The following is a 15,122-nucleotide window of genomic DNA, read 5'->3' as shown; positions in this document are numbered from 1 at the left end:
TGATCAGAATTGTATACAAAGTGTTTGAGATGAAGGTGCAGCAGTACTTTGTACGTTGCCATGAATATTATTCTATTTCTAATGGAAATGTTCTGTCTGAAATATCCCAGGACCACACTGCTTATTTCACAATTACATTTGGGTCTAATAGGCACCCTGTGATCCTAATATCTTCAGTCTTCTCTCCTGTGTTTCCAGTTGGTAACCTCCAACCCACAGCAGAAATTCTTGTTTCAAATCCCTAAATGCAGGAATTAATATTATTACATTTTACTTAATTTTTAACCTAAGGCACACTTTGTTCATTGGTGAATTTGTAAAGCATTTTGTGAAAAGCCAGTGTATGATGTCAATGCATAGAATTAATTAATTCATTATTATTATTTCACATAAAACAAAGAGAAGATTGGATGTACTCAGAGTTTAGGATGCCTAATTTATGTGACCATTAGCATTTGGGTGGGCAAAAAGTATTACTAATAATGTTGTGTACTTAAGGGAGATCTTCAGTTTAGATTTCTACATCCTTGTCCTAGTAATGCACAACTTAATCAAATTTAATTGGGTTCTGCAGTTTGTCTCATTGCTGAAAGGAGAATGCATTCAGTGCATTTTCATTCTGAATGCATTAAATAATTTTTCACCAGATAAAACTACACATTTTTGCCCAAGTATAGCTCAGTAGCAGGACAGTTTAATCAAAGTTGGCTTAATTAATAGATCTTTTGCAATTCAGGGAGTATGACAAGGTTGCAGAAAATTAGCTGAATTGAAGTCCTCCAGCCTATAGACTTGGAAGGGCCAAATATTGGTTTTGGTAGAGGACATTACAGTGAGTTGCACAAAAACTGTTTTTTTGCTGTCTGTGCTGTTGGAATCACCAATATTTCTCCTGCTCATTTCTGTAACAAATTCTATATCTTAGAATAAATACAGGAGAGTGAAGTTAAGGGAGAAATTTTATTTTATGACTTCATTTTTTGCCTTTGAAGTGCTTGATTTCTCAAACTCTGTGGTGGCACTAATGGCATTCTTTTTCATGACATCTGGGTGTGTGTGCGTGTACTTTTTATATATAACATTCACGATGATGCAAAAATATTATATACAATGCAAGAAAGACTCATCCATTGTCTTTTTATTACTGGCTGTTCTTGAGAAATGGAAAACAATGCCTACATTTTTTTTCTTTCCTTTTTGCTCTATTTCAGGCCTACAGAGTTGAGGCCTTTGGGAGCTATGACATTGTTTTTACTACTTTGAGGAAAATGTAACTGTTATTCAGCAGTGCCTTATCTGCCATATTGTCTCTGCTTGATGCAACACTTTATAGAAGTACTTGGTTATAAGCGTAAAAGATCTTTGGCTACTGAATGCCCTCTGGCTTTAGGAGTTATTCCAAAGATTTGACCAATCATGCTTCTTTGAAAACAAAAGGTCATTTTGGTGATAATGCTGTTTGAGGAGCATGATAAAGAGTGACAGCACAAAATATTAACCAGACCAAAACAATGCCACAAACTCCAGAAACATTTCCTCTTTCGAGTGAGTTTGATTTTCACAGAGGAGGAGAGTCTGGCAGGGAAATATGGAGCTTTCTTTTTTCTCCTGCTTTCAGCACAGTGACTGATGGGGGAAGCCAATGACTGCAGCCTTGACCCTGAAGCCCCTGCTGTCAGTGTATGCCACTGTCCTCTGGCTCCAGCGGGTTTTTGTTTTTATTTTTATCTTCTCAGGGTCTTGGGATCTGTTATATGCAAGTAACACTTGTCTCTCTTGGGTATTAGAAGATTTGATTCATTAATCTGTTTAAAGAACATTAAAAGACTTGTATAAGGATTGCTATAAAAATTAATAAATATTAATATTCATTGGGATTTTCAAAGGCATGGAGGAGAGCTAGGCCCCCAACATCCACTAAAAGTCACAGGAAATTTAACTATTAAAAATTTAATTTTCTTCTGGCAATCCTTGCCACTCTGTGCAGAGTGTACATGTGAATTAAGGTATATCAGATGTAACATGCCAACAGTTAAAGCCATAAATGTCATCTGGTTCAGCTCACAGGAGAATAAGGAAATTGTGGGTAAGAAATTGTGGCTATTTCATTTGATAAAAATTAAAATCATATCAGTTTAAAAAGAAAGATTTATGAGTACATATTGCTAAAGCATGTCTCCTTCCAGAGAATCTCACCTTCTTTTCAAAGATAACATGTGAGTAAATAGAAACTGTATCTTTTGCCCTTAAGTCTCTCTTTTTTTTTTTTTTTTTTGTTTGGTGAGTATCTGATACACCATAATGAAGAGGATCATGAAGAAGCTTTTGAAAGAGGAAATGGGATCAGAGGCAGAGAAAAGCAGGGGACTGACTTGCCAGCTGATGCCCACTGCTCTGAAAGTCTGCAGTTTCAAAGTAAAAATCAGATGTAGGTTCCTCATAGTTCAAATTATACTTTAGTTTGAAAAGAAATAATGAAGGAAGTGCTTTTCTTTCCTACAGTAGTGACACATCCAGTTTCTTCTACTTTGAGCTAACCTGTACTGTTCAAGCGGGAGAGCTTTGGTGTTCATATCTGGAAAACATCACTCCACACCTTCAGGTAAGCAAAAAGCAACCCCCAATCCTGCAAACTAAAGTGAGTGGATGAACTCCTGTGCCCTTGTGGAGTTTCAAGGTCAAAGCCTAAGGAAAGGAATAATAAGGGAAGTGCCTCCAGTGGATAAGGACAGGATTCTGCTAAAAGTAGCAAAAGAAACTGTGATATTTAAATTTTTTTAAAAATTTGCACAGTAAACATTTTTATCAAAGTTATACTGAGTTCCAAACAAAGTCATCTTTGCATTTACCCACCTATTTTTATGATTTTCTTTGAAGTTTTTTTCTGTTTAAACAAACTTGCTTACGTCTCAGAAAATTCTTTCCTCTTTCTGTAAGTAGATCCACGAAGCAGAAATTATGACTTCATATTACACAAACTCCACACCCTTTGTATTTTATTGCACTGCCGGTACTTTGGTCTCATTCAGATGTTTGCTTACTAGGAGGTATGGGGATCTGGTTGTGATAATAATTTATTACCTGTTTTATTGTTGGCATTTGTCCTATGATTTTAAAGGTAACCTGAAATGATTTTTTAAAAAAACAGCTTATCCTCAGAGTTGTGTCCCCACTCCTCAGGGACGCTCAACATGCTCAAGTGTCTGTATGTCCAAATGAGCCCTGAGTACGTTTAATATATTATCAGGTCTGAGCCAAGTGCTAAATGTCTCACACACACACACAAAAAGCTTCATTTTAAGTTCTTTCAGGCCTTTCAGGTAATTAGGTTGATGATTTAACTCAGAAGAGGCTTCCTAACATTAGTTATATGGGTAATGTCAATGTCTGTGCAACTCACTGCGTGGGCAATCACACATAGATCCACAAATCGCCATTTCTGGAGCACAGAAGAAAAAGTTCAGCGGTCTAGATGCCAGCATAATGCTCCGGAGACCAGCTTTCATTTTCTGGGCTTTGACGTCTATTTCCTGTGTGATTTTAGAAAAAAGCCCTTCAGAAAAGCATACTGCATTTTGAGCACAGGCCTGAGCTTGTTCTCAAGTCCAAAGTTTGTCCACGCTGGGCTGCAAGAGCCCACCTCAGTTTTGTCACTGAATCTCCTCAGCCTGCTGCAGCAATGTCATGTAGGTAGACTTGGCCAGCCAAAAGGTCCTGGTAGCGCATCCCATGACAGTAAATGAGATGTACAGGCATCTGGCATGCAAGCTGCTAACAAAAGAGTTATGATGATGCTGTCCAAGCTACAGGCACCCTACGGTTGGTAATATGAACATGTGGAGAGAGGGGCAGGGCAAATAGCTCTGCTCGAGTCTGATCTCTGGTGGGAGGGCAAGGGGCAGTCACAAGCTCCTTGTGCCTCATACCTCCATCATTTAAATACAACTAACTACCCTTCTTCAGAGGGCTATTGAGAGGAGGCTTTCTTTTAAGTTTCTGCAGTGCTTAACAGAAGATGTACAAATAGGTGGACTACTGAAAACAGGAAAAGAGCAAGTGGCATTTTTTTATTACTACATGGAATGGGCATGGACATTTAAAAAGTATCATTATATTGGAGTATGAAAGCATAGCATTAAAGCCATAATGCAAAATTATATAGCAATATAAAAATGGAACATATATTGTTCCTGATTTTCTGAGAGTTTCCTGAGTATTAACAGCTGCAGATTTCTTCTAAGGGAAAGTTCTTCCAATCTGACATGACTTGGCTATTTTTCCTTTCCTTTCCTGCCATACAACTCTCCCTTATTCTCCCAGTCAGAACAAAAATTTTGCATCTGGGCTCTACTTTAACCTCTCCTCAAGGCTCAGTGATCACATCCCATTTCCTAATCTCTTTCAGCACCCCTCCAATCCCTATTCTCCTGTACTCCCCTCTGTAATTTCTTGTTCTCTGCTGTTTTTTTTCACCCCATAATATAAGCAAGCTTTAGTCTCTCCCATCTTAAAAAACATTATCCAACCTGACCTCACTTGCCTCTCTAGCTACTTCTTCTCGTTTCTTCTCCTTTTCATCTCTAAGCTCAACAAATATGCAGTTTTTAAGCACTGCTAGGGTTTCCTCTCTGTTTCATGAGAGACCCCATTCAGTCCAGGTCATTGCAGTGTCTTGCAAGGCTTTCAACTGAATTTCAGAACCAGATTTCCAGCCTCTTTACCTTATCTGGCATCTATGACACACAATCTGGGTTCCCTTTCTTCTCCTGGTCCTGCTCTTACCCCTGAGTGCTTCTGCAGCACAACCATCAGCTCTTTGCATGGGTTTCACTGGAGTCTGTGTTTGGCCCAAGTGTGTCTAAGCCTTGCTGATTCTTTCACTTTAGCATTTCTAAGATATGACCTTTGTTATTCATCCATAGAACTAAAATGTTCATTCTGGTTTCTGTTATTGCATACCCAGAGTTGTGTGCAAAACTGTGTAACAACAATTGCACCTATGACTGTATGTGCAGTTTTCACAAGCGCATGTGATAAGCATGGAAGTAAAAATGTGGATAATAGGAAAGAGCAAAAATGAAAAATCATGTTGGGTTTGGCATGATAATTTTGCAGAATTTCTGCAGTGTCACTCACTGCCCTTGTAAGAGCAGTGGCAGGATGCTTTTTGCTCATATCTTGTGAGTGTACCTCTCTTGTTTGAATAATGACCTTTACTGTTCTGCGCAGCACCTAGGGGAGTTACATTAAATGATAAGTACACAAGAGAAATCAGAGAGTGAGCAGTAACAGAGAACTGTTTCTGTTAAGTTCAACAGCTGATGTGGATCTTGCTGATCAAAGAGACACTGTGTGTGAGGTGGTTTGTAAGCTTGATCTCACTAAGAATGAAATAGGGTTGTTTCAGGTTTATTCCTTGCTAGATTTGACATTCTTCTCAGGTTTTGCTTGCACAGCAAGTGGTCATTTAGCTTTGCCAGTCGGTTTTCTTTCTGTTTTTCTGTAATACAGAGCAAGCAAGAATTTGTTGTTTCCGTCTTCATCAAAAATAGCAGAGCTGAAATAGTAATAGTCCACAGGCAGCTCCATTTATGGAAAAGGCCTTCTCAGGACTGGAGTAAGAATTTTACCGTTTCAGTTTAGAAGGAGTGCAGCATTTAAACTAAGAGTTTTGTTTTGACAAGGGGGTCTTCAACAGATTAAGAGGTGTCACTGGTACTGATTTAAGTTACTTCCGGTTTGGCCTGTTTCCCCAGACTCATGTCACATCTACACAGTCATGTCTGTGTGCTAGCTATCTGAAATACTAGATATTTGCTCACAGGTGGAAGCAGTCTTGTACTTGCTCTTCCAAGCAAAGTGCAAGTCAGTTCCAGTCCCAGAACTGCCTAGCTGATTAGTATGGGAGTGTTCCTGCTCCAGTAAATCTACCTGAAAAGCCAGATTTATTAGAATAGCCACATTGTACACTAACATATCTATATGGCGTACAGACTAGATTTGGCTTTTATGTCCTGCCTGATAAAAGTGTGAACAGAGTGATGCCACAGCATTTTGTTCTTTCCCCTTTCTTGATATTTCTTTCCGCTTGTGATACTTTGGCAATCAGCTGGTCCTCTTACTATTTTGCTTCTGACTTCCATCCCTGTGTTTTTCTCTTCCTCTAGGCATCCTAATTACTCCTGACTTTTCAGGAATCTGAATGTGAACTTCATTATAGAACTTTTGAATCAGCTCAGCTGAGGCTGAATGTCCTAGAAATTTGGACAAATTTGGATCTGAATGGTATAAATTGGATAACATGTTTTTTATTGAGATGAATCATGTCTGAATCGAGATTTTGGGTCTGGGCCTGAATTTATGTTAGATCAGATCTGAACATCACTTTGAAAAACCTACAAAGATGGGAACATTAAATCCAGATCCAAAGTCCCAATCCCTGAATTTAGGTGCAGTTCTATCAGACACACTATTCTCCCACAGCAGAGAAATATGAAACTCAGATCTATAGTTTTTGCTGTGGCCTATCTCACAGTTTTATCCTGTAAGGAATGTTTCACAGCTCAAATTTACATCCCTTTCCTAATACATATTAATAGTCCTTTACCTCTCTGTCCTTCTGCCAGTAATCTGCAAAGGTATCAGATCAAGCTTCAGCTTTCTGTAGGCTCGCTCTTTAAACATTGATACTAGGTGTGTCAGCTTGTTATATAAGTCATTGTACTCGTCATGCTCACTGCACGAATAATTGAATTACATACTTAGTGTTACGATCCTTGGTATCTGGTACCTGAGCTGCAGCTCTGATATTTCATATACCTCACTCTTGTACAGCCAGCAGTAAATTCAGACTTTGCCTGTACAGACCTTTCAAGGGGGAATTAATGATAAGGGGTCTGATTCAATTCCCACCAAAGTCAACAGAAAGAACTGCTCTGATTTATATAGGATCAGAATCAGACCCTATCTGTAAATATAATGATCTCCTTAAAAGGATTTCTCACTAAATGATTTTCTAATTATAATAAGGAGCAAAACACTCCATTAATTTTTCTATAAATGGACAAGTGAGACCTGGGAAAAGATGGTGACCAGAACAGGAGAAAAATGACAGAGTAGTGAGGTAGGCTTTTTCATGTCACAGATATCTCAAGATATAGTGTTTATCAGGCAAATTTCTACCATGGAGCACCCTGTTGGGTCTGCAGTGGGAAGGAAAGCCAGGCTGGGGGTCATGGCCTGGCTGCGGCGTGGGACTGGCAGGGGTGATCTCTGAAGGGACAATAAAAGAGGTCAGACCCTGGAGGGACTGGAAAGAGGGAAAAAATGAAGAGAGGAAGCCAGTAGGATGTCCAAACGTTCTGATAAGCTTTGCTTAGCCATTGAGCCTGAGCCCTGTTATGTAAATAAAACTCAAATCCTAAATTTTGGGACTTATCCAGAAAAATCTCTGGGGAACACCAGGCACTGATGAAGAACACTATAGCTTTGCTGCATGCATAACAGTCTCATTTGGAATCTAAATTGTGGAGCTCTTAAAACATTTTTATTTTTTCAAGATTAAAGCTAGGCTACACTGAGGATTAATTAACCTTTCTGCTTTCCAAAAAGCTACCTGGGAGTTAGCCACACTGTTCTCACTCGGCATTTATCTACAGAAACATGAGAATTATGAGGCTGAATTTTATTTAAAAGTGCCAAAAGTGCCAATTTATCATGGCAGAGTTTAATTTAGCAGTCAAGAAACTCCTTGGAATTACTAAAATCATATTTTGTATGGACCTCCTGATGTAAAAATTGACTTGCTTGAGTTCATTTGAGTGTTAGGGAAACACACCGGTCCTTAGCTGAAATTAAGCATGCTAGATTTCACCCTCAATTGAGTTAGGAAAGCCAAGGTGTAAACAGTGTTATTTATAATGAAAGAACTTACTCAGCCAACACAGTTTCTACAAGACTACATGAAAATTCATAGCCACTACCATGAAAATAGGCATAAGAAAAATAACGGTAGGTCTGTTTCCACCATTGGAATTATTAAGGAAAGAAGAAGAGATCACTTTCCATTCCTCTTGCCCACTGAGCCCTCTCTCATCAACAGTAATCATCACAGTCATCTGTGAATCAGTCAGTTAAGACATGTTCCAAAAAGAATTTTGGGTGGTCAGGTGCTGACAGAAATCACTGGTTTTGGGAGAGGTACTGATTAGGGAGGGCTGGAATTAAGAGGGGAATGAAAGTGGAGTTAAAAGTATAGAGAAGCAGTAGAAAAAGATGATGAAGCCGTGTATTCAGAAAATGAGTGATAATATTTCATTGTGAAAGGATTTCACAATTTTCTTGTGGAAAATACCTATTTAGCAAGGCATTCTGGTGCTGACTTAGTAGCATATTTCTTGCTGAAGCATGTTAATCCTTAGGTTACTTTCAAAATCACAGTCTACACGAGGCTTTCAAATGCTAAGCTGTGGAGACCAAACTTTTACCCATATTTTATCACAATTTTCAGTATTTGGTGTTTTTAATAGCTCCATTTCATAAATGAATTTTAGCCTTGATCTGTGATTTTTAGCAATCCTGAGATGAAACTAGCATGGACAAGAGCTTTCCAAAGCCCTTGGCTGCCCGGTAGCAATGGGAATTTGAAAGGAGAAGGTGTGTGGTGCTCTCTGCAGTGCTGTTAGGCAGCAGCGGTCACAGACTGCAACTGCAGAGCTACCCCCCCTGTGGCTGTTCCCGCTCCATATGGAAACATGGGGAGCAGGGCCAGGTTTTGGGACATTATGAACTTCCTCCCGTCCTTCAGGAGGCTGCTATGTTGGCATGTTCCATGCTATATCGGCTCTTAAAATTCCTCGGATAGGAGGAGGCTGAAGCGCCCTTGGCTCCTTCCCCATCCTTCTACGCGCTTCTCCGGGATGCAGGTGTCTTGTGCAGGATTCTCTGATGGAAGTGGGACTTTCTGTTACAAATTCCTGCTGTAAGACAAAAGCTGCCCCTGGTTCCCCTGGCACCATGAACATAAGTTTTTGGAGAGGTCCTGTTTGTTTCACCTCTGAAGCACACGTAGCCTCTCTAAACATCCTCCCTCAAGTCTCTCATCAGTGGAGCTACTGCAGGTAGCACATAGAGCTAAACCAAACGATAAGCACTTGTGTGTATTGTCCTGCGTCAGGCTTCTTGCCACTCTGGAAGGTTATTTCAGCTGCCTAGGACTCCGCTCATGTAGTTTATGTTTTCTTCTCTGAATCATATTCATATTCCTGCAGTCATCTTTGTGTTTCTACTGTTACTGTCTCCTCTCTTTTTCTGCTGCATCTGGTAAAGCTGGAATTTTTTGGAGGGGGGGTAAGCCCTATTTCCCCTTTCAGGTGAGCTTTTCATTAACATCACTGGACAACAAAAGCCCCCTTTCATATTTGTAGACCCAACTACAAACCAGAACATTTATCTCTGCAGTAGTTCTCACTTTATCCAAAAGTATTTGCTGGTTGAATGGCTGGTCATCAGACTTTAATGATCTTTTCCTTTTGTGTGTGTGTTGAAGAGGTAAGATTTCTCTGTGAGTTTTAGACAAATACGGAAGCAGCAAAAGCCTGGGGGAAAAGGAGAATCATCCACATATTCAAAGTGGAGGTTGCAGTGACCAAGCAGAGAYGCAGAGAATCATCCATGCTCAGCCAGGTTGCCCAATCTGGCACTCTCGTTGAGGGGAAATCAGTATGGTGGAAAGCTGTGGAATGGGAATATTAGCCATTTTGTCCTGTGTGTTAGCAGGAGCTGAAGCCATTACTGATTTTGCTCTATACTATATTTATGGGGCCCATATTGCCCAATTTTAGTTTAAGAGTACTTTTTACTCATTTATGGACAAGTCCTGTTATCCTGTATGTACCCATTGAGTAGTTTATATGGTACAGCTGCCTTGACTCTGTTACTTGAATATACTAAACTGCAGAGAGAGAAAGAGAGAGAGAGAAACTGGAAAAGGAATCCCTGTGTGTGTTGTGCATGGGAATTACAGGCGGAATAATGCTTGGAAGTGGCATATCCAATGGGTTAGCACAGCACTGGAGTTAGGTGGCTTGAAACGCTGCGTAGGTGGCTGTCTGTTGTCTCCTTTGCAGGAGCAGGAGTGATCCAACTGCACAGATAGTTTGGCTCTTCAGAGGCTGGGGATTTTCTTCCTGAACTATGCTGTGATTTTTGTATATGTTCAAAATAAAGCAATTATATGAGGTTGTACTGCATGAAAACGATGAAAACACTACAGCCAGCCACCCCATTATCAGCCAGCCTCGCTATACCAGCATGCAGCCCCAGTTTTGCCATCTGATTCTTGTGTGCAGATATGAGCTAAATGCCCATCTGCATTTAGCTCATATCTCACATCAAATGCAACCAAGACCTACAATAAATGCTGAGATTCAGGAATTTCATGGAAATTCCTAGAAAATTTGGCCTTCTCATTTGAATGTGTTATTGCATGACAATTTGTGATGAGTAGAAATTTATTTTCCTGACAGCTTGTTCACCTAATAAAACTCATATTCCYGGGCAGATTTTGATATAATTCATTTGTATATTAAAAAAAAATTCCTATAATGTGTGAAAGTATGAAACTTTGACTGGAAGTGCAGTACTGTATCAGTTACTGACCATCTTGCTGTCCCAGAGGCAGAGAATATGAACTGAATTAGATTATCTAGTGGAGAAATAAGTGTCCTACCAAAAATATTTCTAGTACATGTAATGGCAAATTTGTACATACACATTCTCATGGATGAGTGTTCAGAGATTCTGAAAAAGATACAAGAGTTAGTCAAGACATTTCAAGACATTTAACTCTGGTTGTTGAGCTCCTACTAGTTATGACATATGGTGAATTCTTCTCACTTGGAAGAAGGCTGGAGGAAAATGAAGCCTACCAACTGCAGTTCCTGAAATCTGTTGAAGTTAAAGAAGTTTAAAGAGGATCCCACTGAAACAAATGAAGATTATCAGAGAAGAACCAAAGAGAAGATCTGAAAAAGCAGCTGGCAATACATAGACCTGAAACTGAATCATCGGGAGAATGGGCTTAGCTTGATGCCATCAAGGTGAAAAAAACCCTGAGGCAATTAACTTCATGAGTTCAGAGGTGTGAATGAGTCAGATTTTATAGGGAGAGGCAGTGTCTTTTATGTGAACAATACATGATACAGCAGATTGCGGAAGGAATCATAAAGGCAACAGGAAAAAGTAGGAACATGAGCATGAGAAATGGGGATATAACATGCCCTGTAAGAGCAGGGTGTCCTGGGCTGGGAAACAACAGCAAACAGCAAACATGATCTTTTCTGAGAACCAAAGGGAGTTGAAGACTGAGGATGCAGTAAACTGGCAGTGAACCAACAGCTGAGGAAACGGTAGAAGAAGGAAGGGTTGAATTCGTGGAAAATTAGTTTTCTTTCTCTGGGAAAGAGGTTGTTTTGATTTTGACAGTCTCATTTGAACAGAAAGAGGAATTTGCCATCTGTGGAGATGCCACTTCCAGAAAATCTTAACCTTTTCATGACTGGCTCTTTTACTGTAGAGCAGCAGCTGCCTCATACAATAACGGTGTTGTAGTACAAAATGGTCTCATTTTTCACTGCCATCAGTTTGAAACATTACTGTTCTTTATAACATTGGTTCATCTAACATGATATTTAGTGGCATCATACCACTAGAAGTATAAACCTCATTTCTTGGGCATGACTTATCTCTCTAAACTCTACACTCATATACCCAAGAAAATAATCATAGTGTCATAGCCTTTCACACAGTCAGTGAGGACTGATTGCTAGGGTTGCTGGAAAATAATCTTATTACTTCTTCCTTCCACTTTGAAGTAAGAGCATTATACTATTTATATGTTGTTTCTGCTTATCAGTATTTAAGGTATTCAAAAACTCGAAAGTGCTGAGGGACATGAAGTACCTAGATGGAGAAGGAAATAGGTAGGTATTATTTGTGCTGTATTGTCAGGYGTATGGTGCAGCAAACTAATAGTTAAATTTGAATTACAGTAGACCGTGGTAGGGCTGTACAGGAAAACAAAAGCCAGCAAGGAGGCCTAATTCTAAAAATAAAGCAGAAGTTGTTTGTTAGGGTGGTCTGGAAAGAAATGAGGCAGTAAAATTTGTGGATGTATTTTTATAAAACACCAAAGGAATGTGTAACAAGCATGAAGAATTCTCTGCTTTGTTGTGAGGACAGGAAAATCTTGGCTTAGGAAAAATGAAGATGAATTGATGAAGAAAACCCACGTTCCTCAGAGATTCCTGATCTTGGAAGAACAGCTGAGTTATCGATGCTACAACTGATTTAAAGTTTTGAAGTGGAAATGTTTCCCTTCGGAAAATGCTGCTCCATGGTGGTATAAAATGTTTTTCATGAAGTAGAATGTTGACATCAGCTGACTTTTTGAATGGGAAAATTTCAAAGAAATTCAAAGTCGAAATAGGAGATTCCATTTGGATGTTCTTGTCTTGTTTTATTTTGATTCTCCTGTACCACTTTTCCTGAATTTTCAGTGTTGGCATTCTTGTTCCATTTCATTTTGTGTGTGTGTGTGTGTGTGTGTGTGCGCGCACGTGTGTCTGCATGCATGCGTGTGTGCATGTGTATTATGTGATAATCTTTTAACAGTATTAACATTTTTCATTAATTGAAATAGTTTGTGTTCTTCCTGAAAAATATGTCATCTATATTTTTAATCTCAAAACAGACTCTAGAGTGTTGGAATTTCCCATGACCTAAATGAATTCCATTTCCTGAGGAGTTTTGCTACCAGCTGATGATGTTGTTGCTGGGCACCTCACCAATCTCCAGATTTCTGTTTTGTTTTTCTGTTTATTAATGAACAATAACTAGTAGTTGTTGTCTTGTAACTGAATGTTCCTTAATTCTTTATTGCTACTTCCCTTTGATAGTTACAGCAATATGAAAATGTTCATAACCTGTTAACTACCGCTCCCTCAACTGAAATACAGTAAGTGGCCATAAACTCACAGAATCACAGAGTAATTTAAGTTGGACCTCTGGAGGTCATCTAGTCCAGCCTCCAGGACAGTGTCCAGTTGAGTTTCCAAGGATGGAGACTCCACAAACTCTCTGGGCAACCTGATCCAGTGCATTGCCACCCTTACACTGAAAATATTTTCTTTATATCTAGTAGGAATTTCTCCTGTTCTACCTTGTGTCTGTTGCCTCTCATCCTATCCTTGTGCAGACCTCCAAGAGTCTGGCTCTGTCATCTTTCATGAGATAGTTACAGTGAGCACTCAGCAAATGGATTAGATGCATTTATTTTTACTTTGCATTTCAACAGATTAGCAGCACACAAATTGTAGACTACTGCATTGTAGACTGAAGATGGTAGTTAYGATTCAGGGATGTGCAGACAGGTGTGGAATAATAGCTTATGAAATACAATAATATGATCACAAATCCTTGTCTGATCATATCATCAGCTGTGCTGTTATCTCCTACAAGATGATCAAAGATAAACCTTTATCCATGGTTGAAATCCATTGACTTTTACCCAGAATAGATGAAGAATTTCAGGTGGTACTGTGTGTTTTGCAAATGCAGTATTATATCTGTCCCTATCCAAGTAATTCACTGTTTTGCCATTTGGAGCCATAGGGCTTTTGCAAGAAGCTATAAATATAAGCAAAAAATATATTAAAACAGTCAGTAGTTATTACTGGGATGTCCTCATACTTTTAATTTAGGGGTTTGGGTTTGGTAATTCAAGAACAGTGTACATGACCTGAAAAAAAATGCACGTGCTAAAAGGATTCTGCACAGGTTATTCCTGCCCTAATAAAAAGAAGTACTATCATAACTGACTAATCTTCTGATTCGTTAGTTTATGAAATACTGGGATTAGAACAGGAGTAGGACAATTTTGTGCTCACTGGCAAAGAGCCTTGCCAGGCTCCTCAAGGCTCATGGAAAGCCCTGAGGAAGAGCTGGTGTGATGGCAACAGAGGCAGGTAAAGGCTGAATAAGGTGCATCATTGCCGGTGGGAAGTGCAGGCAAGGAATGCTGATGCAGCACCCCAGAGCTAATTGTGCAAGAGGAATGGCACTTTTAAGGTGTTTACATTCTCTTATCAGGCCAGTCAGTGTAAATAATGCCTTTGTCAGCAGTATGGCTGGGACCAAAAGCTTTGCAAATGCAGTGAAAGATTGCCTAGACCGACTATCACAACCTACATCCTGTTGCTGAAGCCCTTGGAAGTCCTTTGTAAAGGGACAGCAGCTCCCATGGTTCTGTCATGCTCAGACAGCAGCTTCATCCTCCTGAAATGAATCTGAACCAGCACATCTCCATTAGCTTCAACGAACCTATGCTGACCTAGGTTCAGACCTAGTTCATAGTATCCGAATGCTCTGTGGTTCTTGGGAATAAGTGCTGTAGCCATGCAGTATACCCTTGTATATATGCTATACGTGTTATAACCAGGTTTAACTTTTTCCAAATTATATACARTTAAAAGCTTTTCTTACTGTGTGAGCATTCAAATTACAGTATTTTTGCTTAATAGAGTTCTTTAAGATTCTGTTTCTGGCTAAAAACAGCAACAGGTAGTATCTTCAGCTTCTGGGAGCAAACAGAGAAATGCCAGTAGGAAAAAAAGAGGTGGGGAGGACGGGGAAAAGAATGGAACACAGGGGGATTTGTAATGTTTTAATTTTAAAGAAGAGGAGTTTGAACTGCCAAGATGAGGGTTTTTAACTTCCTGCCTGATTCTCACATAGGAATCTGGAGAAGAAAAGAAAAAGATTGCATTATTTCAACAAGTTATCAAACTGCATTTAAGCACTGAAGCCTGTGTTTATAGCCTCAAAAATATTTGCAATTAGGTGCCCAAGTAAGGCAATTAGACTCTCCAAATCAGTAATTAGGCTTGAGACACTCAAGCCTGAATATCAAGTCCCAGAATCAGTGTGAGGTCACTGAACTTATAAACAGATTTATATTTACTTTTTGTCATAATTTTGCATCTTTCCAAGTTTTAATTGAATTAGTAACTGAAGATACTAATTTACTCATAGCAGTAAAATTACACCACTGTATAAGTCTATGA

Source organism: Apteryx rowi, unplaced genomic scaffold, assembly GCF_003343035.1.
Source record: "Apteryx rowi isolate R43461 unplaced genomic scaffold, aptRow1 scaffold_1051, whole genome shotgun sequence".
NCBI lineage: Eukaryota > Metazoa > Chordata > Aves > Apterygiformes > Apterygidae > Apteryx > Apteryx rowi.
The sequence above is the reverse complement of the archived record's forward strand: the minus strand, read 5'-3'. Positions refer to the sequence as shown.